Source organism: Alligator mississippiensis, chromosome 2, assembly GCF_030867095.1.
Source record: "Alligator mississippiensis isolate rAllMis1 chromosome 2, rAllMis1, whole genome shotgun sequence".
In the NCBI taxonomy this organism is placed as follows: Eukaryota; Metazoa; Chordata; order Crocodylia; family Alligatoridae; genus Alligator; species Alligator mississippiensis.
The window spans coordinates 163,687,267-163,703,330 of NC_081825.1; the positions used below are offsets into that span (position 1 = coordinate 163,687,267).

The following is a 16,064-nucleotide window of genomic DNA, read 5'->3' on the forward strand; positions in this document are numbered from 1 at the left end:
AAGTTCAGTGTCACTATAGAAAACAAAAGAACTAAAATTCCACTGCAAGGTCTGTAAATATATCCTGTGCTAACCAAAGTAGCCTTTGATCCCCACTACCTCACATTGCATTTTTATATATTTCTCACAGTGCATTTTCATATTTCATCTGTCTCATCTTTACCATGGCATTTTATATTTTATATGTTATACGTTTAAACTTTTAAGGAATGTACTCCCTGTAGAATGAAGTTACACCCTGGACGATTGTTAAAATTGCATTGAAATTGTAATTGTAAAGTGATAAAATGTATTGAGTGAATGTGAGTGAATGATGATCATCAGTAGACAAGAGCCTAGCCAAAGGAACTCTATTTTAAGCTAATCAAGCTAAAGAACCGATTCCTGGAACTGAGCACTCACCCTATGGACTATTCCTGTAACCCATGACAATACAGCCATTAAGTCAATAAGTCAAGGGTGGCATCCCAAAACTTCAGGAACCAGCAGACAGAGACCCCTGTGACTAACAGCTGTCAGGTACTACACAAGACCCTGACGGGACAGCAACTTCTGGGTTGGTTAGCCAAGATGATGCTGGGGGAACACACAAGTCTGCCAGAAAGGGATAAAAGGCAGCGAAGTGTGACCCTCAGTGGCGCCATCTCGTCCAGCACCTGACCTACTGAGACAGAAGGCCAAGCAGGTGATCCCCTTCTGGAGAAGACATCACCTTGAAGGAAGCTGACCATCAACAGCAGACTCCAGGGCCTTGGATAGGTAGATATACTGACACCAGTGCTCACAATCACTACAGCAGTCACTACACACTATGCTACATGGGTTTGAATGAGTGTGTATATGTGCCAAGGTGACCAGTACCACCCATAACCCAAAGTTTACATTTATGATTTTATTGGTAACTTCACATCCCATCCAATAAACTAGAATTAATTATGATCCCATGAGTTGTTCCTTTGTAGCCAACAATTGCTCATCAATTCTTCCCTGTTTGTGATCAGCAAGTCAAGAAGAGCACAGCCCCTAGTTGACCTCTTTAACACTTTAACCCAGAGACCTTCAACAGGTCTACTTCCAGTTTCATACTGAAGCTCTGAGCAATCATAACACTCTTTTACACAAAGCACAACTCCTCCTCCTTTTCTCCCCTGCCTGTCCTTCCTGAACAGTTAATAACCATCCATGACAGTGGCCCAGTCATGCGAAACATCCCACCAAGTCTCTGTTATTCCAATCACATCATAGTTCCTTGACTCTGGGAGGACTTCCAATTTTTCCTCCTTGTTTCCCAGACTCCATGCATTTTGTACAGGCACTTGAAGTAATTAGCTGATTGTGCTTTCTCAGGAAGAATGAGAAGGACTCCCTTGTTACCGCCTCCTGCTTGTGCTTCCTTCAGGGCACCCACTTCCCCACTTACTCCAGGGCTCCGGTCTCCATCCCCTAGCGAACCTAGTCTAAAGCTCTCCGCTAGGTCAGGAAGCCTGTCTGTGAAGATGCTTTTCCTTCTCTTCGTCAGATAGACCTGTCTCTTCCTAGCAATTCTGTGTTAGGTGGATCTTGTCTCTTCCTAGCTGGCTTTGTTTAAATAATGTCATCCTGCTGCCATTCCACCTCTGTTCTTGGGCAGCCATGGCACTATCTCCCTACATAACAGGGTTTACCAGAACCCTGTTACACCTGGCCTTCCACCACCTATGGTTGAAAAGGGTACTTTACTAAGTTAAATAATTTAAAAAAAATTTGAACTAAAAAAGGCTGAGTGAAGGGGAAATGAAGAATATAATGTAGATCCTTCTTATCCAAAGATGAACAGAGTTTTGAATGGTGCTTCTGAGCTTAATAGCAAGTTAGTTTATGCATTTTGAATTTTTTGATGGGGCAATGTAAATATTTACTTTTTAACAACTTATGACTACTGCATCGCTAATTTTTAATTTATGGAAGCCAGGAACAATGTTTTAGGATGATAAAAAAGTAGGGGTGCATCAATTAAAGATTTGTTTTGGCTGATGGCCAATTATTAACCAGACATATCTGGCAATACCAATATCATAGCGGATATGCAGCCCAGCAGCTTGGAGAGCAGCAATCTACTTGTAAGTCTGGGTTGGGGGGAAGGAGCATGAGGGAGGGAGATTGAGGGCCCTACAGTGAGGGAGAGAGAGGGGAAGGGGCAGGCGCTGGTGCTGCCCAGCCAGGGCGGTGAATGCAACCCCACTGGGAGTGGGGTGGAGCTGCAGGTGACTTGTTCAGGGGGCATAGGGAGGTGGGGGGGAGGCAGCTTCCTGCTGCTGTGCACATCCCTGGGGGAGGCATGGGGGGCATGTGCCCCCTGGATTTGTGTGTGGAGTGCTGCCCACTGTGGGCTTGGGGCCAGGGGCTGCACCAGCTTCTTCTCAGTGTGGAGGCTGGGCTGGGACTGTGCTTGGGGTGGGCAGGGGTAAGGCAGGTGGTGGTGCTAGGAGGGGTGGCTATGGGATGGACTACAGCCACCCTGAAATTCCCCATAGCTACCCGTCCAGGGCTGCCACTGCCTGCCCCTCCCCCACCCAATCTGAGCACAGCCCCGGCCCAGCCCTAATTGAGAAGAGGCTGGAGCAGGCCCCGGTCCTGAGCCTGCAGCAGGCAGCCTGCCTTTGCCCTGTACAGAAATCTGGGGGGTACATGCCCCCCATGCCTCCCCTGAGGGTGCTCTCAGCAGTGGGGAGCACCTCCACCACCTTCCACATCCCCAAGATGAGCCGCTCATGGCTCCATCCTAGTCCTGGCAGGGTCACATTCACCACCCTGGCTGGGCAGCGCCTGCCCCTGCCCCTGCCCCTGCCCCTGCCTCAGCTCCTCCTTCACCATGCGGGGCTCGGTCTGTCCCCGCCATACCCTTTCCTCCCCACAGACTTACCGGCCAGACAAACCTCTCTAAATGACTGGACTGCATTCCTGGCTGTGTGCATGCTGCAGCTGTGCATATGCATATGGTATTTATTGGTGACATTATTGGCTACACCAGACAAAAAAATCTGATTGCTGATAATGTTAATTTTCCTTTTATCAGTGCCAATCTGATTTGCCACTGATTATCGGTGCACCTCTATAAAAAAACAAACTTGACAATAGGTGATCCATAGGGTTCAAAGCCAAGATTTGACTTGATATGTTATATATAAATATATGACTGAACATTACATGCATAATTATAATTATATGTATATGTATATATTATATATATATGTATTATAATTATATTATATGTATATAATGCTCAGTCCAATGATGGACTGAACAGTATGACAAAACCTGATCACAGGGAACTTCATGGAATATTGTTCAAGAAAATTCAAACAAAGACACTCAAATTATTATCATCATCAATCTTCACCCACTAAAAAATTAATTCTGTGTCTGGGTGGCCTGCTGCCCAAAGGGGGAGCCTCCTTGCCCACAGCTTTCACAGGGACCTACCTGGAGGGATCCTCCCAGAGACAAACGTCACAACTGGCCCATCCTGTGGCACCCAGTTTCTCCCACTACCAGGATTGATGTTTCATTCCATGACCCCCAGGCACTCAGCCACTGGCTCTAGTGGGTGTGGAGCTGTGGCTTGATAGGCACATGGCCCTGGCGATGCCACCACCTCTCCCCAGTCCTCATGGCTGGGACCAGATCCATCTAGTTGGGACTGCTGGCAAGGTAGGGAGGCTGTCTTGCCCTTGTTGGCAGAGAGTGGGGGTCGGAAGAGGAGGGAGAGAGATAGTGGAGGCAGGCGTGGGGCACATACATGGCACAAGGAGGAGCGGCTCAGGGGAAAAGGGAGAGGCTCCTAGTTGCCCACACCCTGTGCACAACTTATCAGGCTGTGGTGACAGGCTGTCACCTTGGTTGGGAGACTGTGGTTCCTGGGTTCTGAATTGGGGGAGGGGAGCAAGAACTGGACCTAGCCTCAGGTGGGGGGGAAGGCCTGGCAGCGAGGCCAATTCTGTGTGGACTCTGTCGACATGTGTGATGCCCTGGCCCATACCTATGTCTCCTGCCTACTCTCACTGGTGTCACACAGGAGCCAGGGGACCTGCCACTTTGGCATCACCTTGGGCCTTCCTGTGGCAGCAGATTTTGGCTATGTCATGAGTCCCTCCTTGCTGTTGCTCTTGGCATGGCTGGGCAGGCATGCTGTTGCAAGCCTGGAGGAGGGCCCTGCTTCTGGGGACTCTGGCCAGGTCACAGGGCTGGTTGCTGCAGGCTCCACTCCTTTCCTGGTGAAGGAGTAGCAGAGGAGCTCCATGGCTGTAAGGCCAATGATTTGGGTTAGCTCCTTATAGTAGGCCATGTTGAATTGCCCTGTCCCTGAGCACTGATTGGTATTGTGCACAGCATGAAATTTCCTGTACAGTGCCTTGGCCTTGCTCCTGCACTGCTGAGATATTTTGGAATGCCTTGGCTCAGCCATCTGTGCAGCAGTCACCCGGTAAATGTGCTTGTTTCAGTGTCCCTGGGTGAACTGCTGCAGTGTAGCCTCTTGGTCCCAAATGGCCAGGAGTTCATTAATCTCCTTGGGCCTCCAGCTGGGTCCCTAGTGCCTGGCATGGGCAGACTCCTGCAGCTGGGTCCCCACACCTGTCTCACCACAGTTATTCATGTTGCCTGCAGTGGACTCTGGTGCCTCCTGCCATTCAGTGGTGCCTGCAGCTGTGGTCTGGGTGGCCCTCATGCAAAATTCCTGGAGCTTCTTGCCAGAGCCCAGGCCTCAGTGGCTAGGCCTCTGGAGCAGTCTCATGTATAGATGTCCCATGTACCCAGCTGTAATGCAGCTCAGATGGCCCTGGGTGCCGCTATTAGGCCAGAACAGGCCCTGGATGTGCTGCAGGCTCAGAAGCAGGCAGCTGTTAGCCCTGCTATGCTCCTGGTTGCTCCCTGCATGCCTTGCAGCCTGCTGGAGCAGCAGGAGTGCAAAGAGGCCAGTAGAGAGGCCTGGCTTGCAGCCAGGGCATCACTCTGGAGGACCAGGCTTCTGTTTGTGTCAGCTCATGCTATTTTGGCATGCTTTACACCACTTTTTTTGTGGTGCTATTTTGTGTTACTGGGAAATCCCAGTAGCAAATTTTGCCTCCATGCACCAAATAAGCAGCACGCCGAATATTTTAATGTTCAGCGCACGCAGTTTGTGGCATGACTGCTTCTGATTCCAAACTCAAGACCCATCCTTCCTTCTCTTGTGTTCTTCCTCCTCCACCTTTTCCTTTGCACCTAATAAACGTTGCATTTTGCCTTTCTCTAAGAACTCTACCCTGGCAGGGCTTTGGCTTCTCTCTGCAGGCCCTGATGAACCTGAGAGCCATGGGGCTAGGAAAGAATCAGGTGGGGACTTGAAGGGAGACTCCTGTTGTCTGTTTGTCTCTTTTTCTTCCCTTTTGCATCTCCTTCTCCTCTCAAACACCTACCTCTCCAGTTTCTGCTTCATGCATCCTTTGGACCACTTCATAGTATCATCTTTCTCTTTTTCTCATGTTTCCTTCCACTCCCTACTCTTTTCCTTAGCCCTTCTTGCCTCCATTCTCCTTTCCCCTATTCTTCAGCAGTCTTCCTCTCCCCTATTCTTCCTATTCTTCCCCTAGAATTTCCCTCTGATTCTTTCCCTCCCTCCATCTTCTATACCATAGGCAATTGGTAGGGGGTGCATAGGGGTGCATGTGCCCCGCCTGGTGGGGCTGGTGCCCCCCCGGTGGCTGATACTATACTACCCCCCCTGACAGGAGGCAGCTTTGGTGGGTGCCCCCCCAGATTCAGGAAGCACTAGTCACTCATGTTCTCTACTTCATTCATCCCCACCTCTTCTTTCCTCCTCCTGTTCCTTCTGTCCTCCCTTCTTCCTCATTCCCATTCCCATTTCTTTTCCCTTTATCCTCCTCTCCTCTCCCTCCAGACTCCTCCTCCATGGGACCCATCCCTCCCTCCCCCTGCTGCCTATTTTTCCCTGCCTCATCTGCTTCCTCTTCCCTCATCCATGCCCACTGTAGTTGCACCCTGCCCTCTTCCTGCCTGCTTTCCCCTCCTGTACTCTCTCTGCCTTGTCTTCTTTTAACTGTATTTGCAAATGAACTGGGACATGTGTGAAACACATGACCTGGCCACACAAATTACATATCCATTCCTTCTTACACTCCCACACCTTGTGACCTTTCTCTTTACACACTGTGCAAATCTCATATGGGCAGGCCATTGCCAAATGCCCATCCTCCTGGCACTTCAAGCATAATTTTGGCTGTCCATAGTAAATCACCAGTGCTTTGTGGAGGTGTGATGGAAGGCGTCTTAGGTGTGACATACTATCTGTCTGGCGTGGGGGCCCTCCCCTCAACTATCCTGCCACAACTTGGCATTATTGGATAAAGGGAAGGGTTCAGTGGAGATCCTCTTCCTGGGGGACCCCGGGGATGGTAGTACTCATGGTAGTACTCATGGTTCGGGCGCAATGTTCTGCGAGGCTCTGCCTCCCCTACACCCCATCCACTTATCAACCAGATAGGTGCCACCTGTGTGGTTTGATCATGCTCAGTCGACCTCCTTTTGCCTAGGGGAACCAGTGTCAATGTGGGTCCTGTTGGGGCCAGTCTGGCTGTCTTGACAGATAGCATCTCCGCTGTGGAAACTGGCAGGCTGGGCTCAAGTAGGCTGGTGTTCTCTTCACTGCTTCTGGGCAGGGCACCTCTAGTTTGTTCTTTTATCAAAAAAAGTAGACTGCTGGAGATGAGAGGGGTGTGGAATTGCCTCCTTCCTCCCAGCCTGCTACAGGGGGCTCAACTTCCCCCCCTGCTCTGAATGCTGGCACTGAGCCAGCTGCACTGCTCCTGCCGGTCACAAGAGCCTCAGCACGTCTGGCACACTCCACGCCAGCATGCTCCCTCACTTCTCCCTCCCTCCAGGTCCCGGTGGGGCTTTTAAATCTTCCCCACCAACTCGGCTTTTCCCTGCCCAGGGAACAGCTGATTAAAATAGCCGGTATAATGCCAGCTTGTGCCGTGGCAGCCACAGCTCCTGCTCCAGCTCTGGGTGAGCCCCTGGAGGTGAGTTTCCCTAGTGCGGGGCAGGGGGGCTGCTTGTGTGGCTTGGGGTCTGTGGGGACTGCCCCCTCCCCTTCGGGAGCCTGTTGGGGGTGTCTCGCCACCACAGGAGTCCTAAGATGATTCCCAGAGGCAGTTGTTGTACCCCACTTGCCTCCACAGAATCCTCCCAGAGTAATACCTGCACTCTCCAGGCTCCAGTCCATACCCCATCCAGGTCTTGGACCTTGTCCATGTACCCGACTCTCTTCCGGTGCCTTGGTAGCCAAAATCTTATATTCTCCTCTTCAATAAAGTCTGTATACATCTTCATTATGACTACTCGGCCTCTGGTGTCCTCAACAGCCCCAATATCAAAATGTGCTAGGACGGGGTCTTCCCAACATTCCTTGTAGGTTCATCAGAATTTTCAGTATGCTGTCTTATCCCTAAACATTACCTTCCAGTTCAAGTTGCCCAGTATCTGGATTAGGCAATTCATAACAAGTGCCTATGTTGCCCTGTGGGGTCAGGCCAACTCTCAGGATCTCAATATTGCACTCTTAGACAGGAGGGTGTGACACAATTGCACATATACAAACACACAAATCAATTAGGTGCATACATACACACACTACCAGCTCAGGCACATACATATCCAAACCAGCCTAGGCACATGCATATCTATCACCAATTCAAGCACATACACACTACACACTAAAAATTAGACAAAAATCAATTGTCAATACCCGCACACTCAGTACACATACACAGATCACTAATTCATATATCATGCACACAGTGATATATATATATATATACACACACACACACTCACTCACCAGTTCACACACATACAACCCACCTACACATAGGTAAGTTCCTAACTTGGATGGTATGTACGTGTGTGCCTGAGATACTTGGGGGGAAAATTAAGGTGAGAGAGAGAGTTAAAGTTGCTAGAACCAGTGGACTAGAGAGAAGCTGACTGAGGAACTGAGGCTTGGGTTTACTTAAGATCAAGTGGGCCCAGGGTTACTTGAGGTCACTGGTGCATGGGAGGGGGGAAAAAAAAAAAGAAGCCTGGTGGCAAGGAGGAGACAGCCAGGAAAGAGAGAGAGAGACAGAAACCTGGGATCTTGGGGCTGGAAACTGAGGGAGACAGCTGAGATATTGGTGGGGGGGGGCAGATAAGTGGTGGCAAGGAGGAGACAGCCAGGAAAGAAACTGAGGCAGAAACCTGGTTTCTCAGAGGAAAAGAAAGTGGGGATAAGAAAGTGGCAAAGAAACAGGGGGGTTGGAGGCAGAGAGAGACTCAGGACAGGTGTTGGAGATGGCAGTGAGCCAGAAGCAGGAGAGGGAGAAATGAGACAGAAGTTAGAGGGGCGAGGAGCAGAGATTGGAGCAGGGCTGAAACATAGTAAAACAAAACCCAACTTAGGGGTCCAAATAACAGGTTTATTAAACAGACAACATGCTACACAACTCCATGATGTTATTGGTTCACACACACACACACACACACACACACATACAAGCACTCACAATGGCAGCAGGAGAGAGAGACTCAGTGGAAGGGCTGGAGTCCAGGTAGGGAAGAGAAACAGAGTCCAGGTCCTTGGTTGAAGAGAGGGTGGGGGGTGGTAGCTACCTATCCAGACTGGAAAGGGGTCTTTGTCCAGCAGGTGTTGTCCAGAGCGGGGTCACAGGCAGGGCCTCTGGGTGGATAGGTGGTGTGGCATAGTGCTGGTCCAGATGGAGAGGGCATCCCAAGGAGTCAGTCTTCACTACCCCTTTTATGGGGCAGACTACCTCTGATCTCCTATGGGGAAGGCCTGTCTAGGCAGTGCCAGTCCTGTTCCAGAGGGCTCCAGGTGTTCTTACTGAGCATGTGCAGCCTTGGCACAATGGTGGGTTGCCTCATCTTTTGTTTCTTGAATGCTGAGGGTGGTTCCAAAGGCTGGGTTGTTAGTCCAAGTATTGGTGTTGATGGTTCGGTCATTCAGAGGGAGCTATGTTTAGACCTACTGCCATTGTCTCTCAAGCACCCTCATTCATCCCCATTCATTCAGGAACCAAGTTACATAGGAAGGGTAGGTGTGAATCATGGGTTACACAACTGGGCCTGGGGACAGGATGGAGACTTGACAAACAAAATGGAAACTTGACATGACTTATGCTAACTTACATATGTAGGCATAAATCATATAGTACCAGTAAAATAGTAATATAGAACAGTAAAAATCAATATAAACATAATAATTATACAATATAAAGAAGGAGAAAAAACAAAACAAATACAGCTTGTTACCAAAATAAAATGCTGAAGCTTATCCTATGTCTTAGCTCACTTATACTTATCTATAGGGAATAGAGAGGGAAAGAAAAAGTCAGAAATGGTTGGGGAAGGGGAGGGAATGCATTTTAAAAGAAAACAAAAAGAAAAACTGGGGGTTTTGCTCCACCTAAATCTTCAATGCCTCTGCAGTATCAGCCTGCTGAAATCTAGACAAGTCATCTCTACCTTCAAAACACCTGAGCAAAACCCTTACCTTTTGGAGATCCTTGTGCAGAAGTTCTTTCTTCTCCTAGCTTTTATCCATTGTCCTCCACTAGGTGGAGTCCAACCTGTCTCTTTTCTTGGTGCCTGTCACTTTAAGGGCTGGAGCAGGCAGCTGCCAGGTGCCTGATGAGGGTGGCCATTTTCAAACATAGGCCAGAGAAACAACAGTCTGTGCATAGCAGCCAAGGAGGCAACATTGGATAGAACTGTTCCTGGAACACTTATAAGTAAAGGGGAGGAGGAGGAGGCTTCATTGGTCCTGGGTATGACCTAGAACTGCACCTTGCTGGGGAAGGATGGCCTGGTGGTGTGGGAGTGCCCAAGAAATGCTAGGCCAGTTGCTTCTGCAGTGAAAGGTAGGGAAGGGCACCTAAACCCTAGCTTCTACCATTCAGTGGGCTTTTTATAAATTAGAACTTGTGGGCCAGGCATGTCAAGGCAGGGACCTGAGCCTATGGGGATGGTGGGGGTGGAAGATCCCAGTGAGTCCCAGCCCCCTGGTGAGCGGGGTGTGCAGTAAAGTCAGCCTCAGTTTGGCAAACTGCCTGGCAGCCACTTGGATGAAGGCATGAGGGAGGCCCAAAAGGCTGTGTGCCTGCTGGCCAAACAGTGATGGGAATTAAGCCTGATGGCCCAGTTACCCACTTTCAGTTATGTTACTGCTGATATATGCAGTGGCTCTGTATGACTAGACTGGCAGAATTTGAAACAGTGGTAGTTGTACCCTACTGCAAAGCAGTGGCAGTTGCACTGGGCTGGCTTTGCAATAGTGTCTGGCTGTATGGTGTGGCACAGCTAACTGCTCTGTGTGGCCTGTTCTGAAGGGCTTTGATGCAGTGCTGACTTTGCACCAACAATTGCCTAGATCAGCCTAAGAAGGGCTTGTGTCACACAACAGGATTAGGCAGACACATATTGGAGCAGGACTTGGGGATGCAGGTAGTGAAAGAGACAAGCAGAAGAGAAATATCCCTTTAGGTGCCTTATTAGTGAATCTACAGGTACCTATGGTTTCAGGTACTCAAGAAGAAAACAATCCACATTAGCAATTGAAATGCAGCAACTTTGTTTGTGCTTCTCATCAGATGCTTGTGTTAGTAACTATTTTAGATAACTCTTGGAATGAACACCTATTTTGACTGCTGTTATCCATGTAGGGTGGCTGCTTCCCCCACAGAAGAATGGATCACCTTGACTGCATAATAATGTTAGAAAAGTACAAAATTTTCACAGCAGGAAAGCTTTGATCAGTAACGAAAAACCCTTCTCTGCCAGTGAATTGATGTTGCATAGTGATTTACACTGAGCTTTTGGACTATAGAAAAGAACTTTATCTTTGAAAAAATAAACAAAACTTTTCACTAGACTATTATTTTGAGACTAAGGTATATATAGTACTTAAATAATTTTCATTCGGAAATTAATCTGGATGAAAATGGACATCACGTTTACAAAGACATACATTATGGTTAAGCACAGATGGTCAAAAAGCCCAAGGCTGAATTGATTCAGTCTTTGCAGGTTAGTCTAAGCTGCAAAGATTGAACCAATAAGCAAAAGAACAGACATTAGCTTTTGATTCAGGAAATGCAGTCACATGCCTGCAGTGGCTCAAGCCAGAAGCTGGGGGTGCTAAAGCATGGCTCTCTGGCACATAGCCAGCATGGGCTGTATGTTTTCTTCCTCTTCCTGCTGCCCCTGAGGTCTTTGGGATTTGTAATCCACAATTACAGCAGCAGGACTCTGAAGGATTGTTCATCACTTCCTCTTTCTTCTTCCAGGTGCTTGTGGGATTTGTAGTCCACAGTCACAGCCAGCAGGGGAGCCCCATACTCGCGGAGGGGGGTTTAATCTCCTCCGTCCCTGGCCTCAGGCCCCAACCAGGGTTTGCCTGGGGTGGGGTGGGGTGGGGGGTAGCCAGCCCTTGCTGTTACAACTAGGGAGCAGAGGGGTGGGGCTAGCCATGCTCTCTGGAGCAGATAGTACAACCCAGCCCAGGACTGCAGGGCATGATGGGATACTGGGGGACTCTAATTAACTTGAACCAGGAAGGGGTCTGGGACAGAACTTTCATAGACTAGTTTGTCTTAAAATCAGTTAAACCTGGTTGAAGGTAGTCTCAGACTTATCTTAAATCAGTTTTGGCCATCTTGAAACTGGTTTATGTGCACTGAATTTCTGTTCTGTTATAGGTTTAAGCCAGTTTCTGATCACTTAAACCAGTTCATCTGTAACTTCTGTCCCTAGCTGAAATCTCAGTAATAGCAATGCTGTACAATCAGTAGCACAAACTGAGGGAAGTCTTGTACCTATTAGAGGTATAGCATTATATGCATATGAATGCAGGTTCTTGTTATAATATATTGTTCAGTAAGAAAGAAAATGAAAATAGTTTTTGTCCTTTGTAGACACAAACTGTTTTAATATTTTAATGGCTAAACTATTGTAGGTACAATAGATGTGAAGGAATGCTTAAACAGATTGGACACATTTCCGTTTCTCCAGGGTTATTTGTTTAGTTATGTAATCAAGTTGTCACTTTTTGTTTTATTCTGCAAAGCTTTTTGTTGTGAAAGAGAATGCAGCAGAGTTTTAAAATGTAAAACCAGAAAAAAAACCCTCTCCTCCAAATCCAAAAATAACTCCTCCAAAATAAATGATCTAACACTTCCACCTTTCATACTTTATTTTTAAAGTCTGCCCTGGTACTTGATACTTTTCTGTTCAGAGCATGGTATTGGCACTGAACAAACCAGATCCTTTATTTCGTATTTCTGCACTATATGGCACCATCAATCAATGACTGTGAATAATTGATTGACCTCTCCTAATGCCCAGTGACAATTCTTGTTCAGTCATGTTAACTCAGGTTTTGTGTAGGGTTGAGGGCCATCCTTCTTTTTAATCTCACAATAGGCATAACCAGAGTTCTGAGTTCCTACTTAAAGGAGTTCCTGGATCCTCAAATTTAATTTTTTAATTTTTAATTTTAGTTTTAGTTTTTAGTTTTTAATTTTTAGTTTTAGTTAATTTTAGTTTTTAGTTTTTAATTTTTTTCGTTTGGTTTAAAAAAAAGAAAAAAAAAGCTAATATAAGCTTAAATATCACCATAACATGTAACAGTAACTAATATAAATGGGGCCCAATCCCTGCCCACTGGAAAAAATTATTTTTCAGTGGCATGCAGCTTATTTTTCCCCCTGTTTACACACTGAAAAATATTATACCTCATTCCCTACTGGATATGTTTGCTATAAATGAAGGAAAAACATGTAGAACTCAAACAGATGCTGCAGTTGGGAATTTCCACATTCTCCTTCTCCAAGTTGTATGTAAGCTATCTGCATAGAAATTTGGGGGAATCTTGGTTTGTGGTTGGACAGGTGAAAGGTGAAATGTAGCAAATTTCTTGTGAGTTATTTTCCAACTATATATTATTCTTATTTTGTTTACTGTCTCTGGATTATTTCTAACAAAATGAATAGTTCAATGGCTGCTCCATAATAGCATATTTATCAACTGTTTATGAACAAATTGAACAAATGCTTGAAACATATCGTTAAATAATACTTTTGTTCAGATGAATGATTTATGAACACTTTTTAATTCTTTGAAGGAGGAACAAGGGTCTAAGAAGGAGACAACTTCAGCCTTATGGGCAAGGCAGGACAGGGCAGGCCACTTCTGCCCAGGGCACTCTGGTGGTGTCTGCCTCCATGGGAGCTAGAGACTGTGCCCCTCTCCCACACTTTGGTGAATTGGGAGACTAAGTGATGGGAACTAACGATCTACTGTGGGGTGGGTTCTGAGTATATGGGGATTTCTTTCTGGTGGCTTGAGCTGGGATGTGCCTTGCATCTTGGAGTGCTCCAGAATAGCAAGAAAAGATATTTTTTGCAACAAGCAGGTCTCTTCCCTCTCTCCTTCTTGTGAAGTATTTCCTGAACAGGGTAGCTTAAGCAACCTCTGTGTAAAAGCCATACAATTCTTTGCCCTTGTGCCTGCCAACTTTGTTAGGCGAAGTGTTTTCACACTGCTTTGGAAAAATGATGTAGATCTTCTTTCCATTTCTATTTTCACTATGATTCTGGTACTTAAACACATAAGGAACATGCACCACAGTTTTTTTTAAGCCCCTTTCCTCCATCTTTTTTGTAGCATCTGAGGGAGGAAGAAACTGATTCATTGAAAAAATGATAAGACAGAACTGTATTTGTAAAGGGATCTGTATGGTGAGAGCTGTTTCATTGGGGATCCAATGAATGAGATATGATGAGACATGGGCGAGCTGGGGATGGAAATCCTTCAGAGAGGGGCAAGCGGCTGAAGAAGTCACCAGCAGCTCTGGAAGGTAAGAGGCAGCAGGAGGGATTCACACTCTTTTCTTGCAAGAGTGCTTCACAGGGGCGGGGTGGGGCGGAGCGGGGCAGTCCTGCCTGGCTGTGGTGGCAACTGAAGTAGTAAAAGGCCAAGGTGGCCAGCATGGGGATTGAACCCACAGCCTTGGCGTTACTAGCACCACGCTCTAACCAACTGAGCTAGCCAGCCAAAGGTGAAAGCTAAATCCTTTGCTGCAGCCGGTTCCAACCAGACCAAGTCAGGCAAGGTACTCACCACCCCATGAGACCCCTGGACTGCAGCAGCAGGCTAGCCACCCAGCCACAGCAGCAGCATCAGCAAGAGCAGCAGCAGCCATAGCAGCAGGGGGGACTAGCTCAAGTGGTAGAGCGCTCGCTTAGCATGCGAGAGGTAGCGGGATTGATGCCTGCGTTCTCCAGGGTGGCCTGGGCTGCTGGCTCCTTTTGGCCGAGGCGGTGGCCTGGCCGCAGCCCCAGCACGGCTGCTTTCCAGGCCCCGCGTGGCCTCTGGAGGTACTACTGGGGCCTGGATGGCAAGTTTCACCTGCCAGAGGCAGAGTAGTGTCTGCCCCGCTTGTGGGACTAGTGCTGCCGGGGAAGGCTAGCCCAGGTCGTAGGTGTGGCGGAGCAGAAGGGGGCGGTCCTGGGCTGAGCCACCCACCTCAGCGTGCCCCACCACCTGCCAAGCGCCAGGTGCCTCACCTCCGGACGACCCCCTTGCACAGCACACCCTCAAGCCTGGGGGTACCGCCGCCCCTGGCCATCTGGTTTGTCTTTGGCCTTGTGCCCCCTTGGGCACGCAGGCCTCGTACACCTGGAGGCTGCTTACTCTGCTGCGAATACTGGGGGCGCTTCCTTTAGCCCAAAGCACAAAAAGTAGCCTGCCTTAGTCAGCCAGACCAAGGGGACACCCAGGCATAGCCCAGTACATCTCCCAGCCAGTCCACCACCCTAATCACACTGGACAGCTTTCTTGCTTCAAGATGGAAGGCCTGGGGAATGCTCCGGGTTCCAGGAGAATCAAAGAACAACCTAAGACCAAACCGTGCGCCTAAGTAGCCGCTGAGCACGCATCTGTAGCACAGTGAGCTGTATACCTCGGTAGATTTTAGGTCACTTGTAGTCACAAACATCATCCAGAGGCAGCTGACGCTTTCTTGTGGAGGCAGGCAGTCCGTGGTGTGTCAGTGAGTTTCCAGAGAGATCCCCAACTCTCTGCCTGCTCAAGTACTCACATGTTCTCCCAAATGGCACTCTCCCCTCCAGGAGGAAGGGGCTCTCCAATCCATTTTTCTCACCACACCTTCCAGGTCCAATCAGGGCAGGTGTTGTTGAAGGCTAAGCAACCAATCTCTAAAGCGTCGCCCGTCACCCCAGAGAGTGACAGCTCTCGAGCGCCTGCCCCTCTGCCATGAGCTCCGTGCTTAAAATGATGAAGTGAGGTGGCGCCCCGCCCCACTCTCAACTGGGCCAGCTCACGTAGGCGAGCTGGTGGCAGAGCACCCGGGTTGATAGGCAGGTAAGAAGACAATGAGGAAGAAGAAAAAAGTTGTACAAGAGACATGGGTGAGGCTGGGATGGAAATCCTACAGAGAGGGCAAGCCGCTGAAGAAGTCGTCTGCAGGAGGGATTGACACTCTCTTCTTGCAAGCGTGCTTCACAGGGGCGGGGCGGGGAGGGGCAGTCCTGCCTGGCTGCGGTGGCAACTGAAGTAGTAAAAGCCCAAGGTGGCCAGCGTGGGGATCGAACCCACGGCCTTGGCGTTATTAGCACCACGCTCTAACCAGCTGAGCTAGCCGGCCGAGGGCGCAGCCTCGATCCTTCGCTGCAGCCAGTTCCGACCAGCCCAAGTCAGGCAAGGTACTCACCACCCCATGAGACTCCTGGACTGCAGCAGCAGGCTAGCCACCCAGCCACAGCAGCAGCATCAGCAAGAGCAGCAGCAGCCACAGCAGCAGGGGGGACTAGCTCAAGTGGTAGAGCGCTCGCTTAGCATGCGAGAGGTAGCGGGATCGATGCCTGCGTTCTCCAGGGTGGCCTGGGCTACTGGCTCCTTTTGGCCGAGGCGGTGGCCTGGCCAGAGCCCCAGCACGGCTGCTTTCCAGGCCC

General features: G+C 48.7%; 2 non-coding genes across 2 annotated transcripts; both read right to left on the minus strand.

Annotated features, from left to right (window-relative positions):
- Nucleotides 1-14,071: 14,071 nt before the first annotated feature.
- Nucleotides 14,072-14,145, minus strand: TRNAT-AGU (transfer RNA threonine (anticodon AGU)). Its single transcript has one exon. It is a non-coding gene; the product is annotated as a tRNA-Thr (tRNA).
- Nucleotides 14,146-15,683: 1,538 nt separating this feature from the next.
- Nucleotides 15,684-15,757, minus strand: TRNAI-AAU (transfer RNA isoleucine (anticodon AAU)). The gene has a single exon. It is a non-coding gene; the product is annotated as a tRNA-Ile (tRNA).
- Between the last annotated feature and the right edge of the window lie 307 nt (nucleotides 15,758-16,064).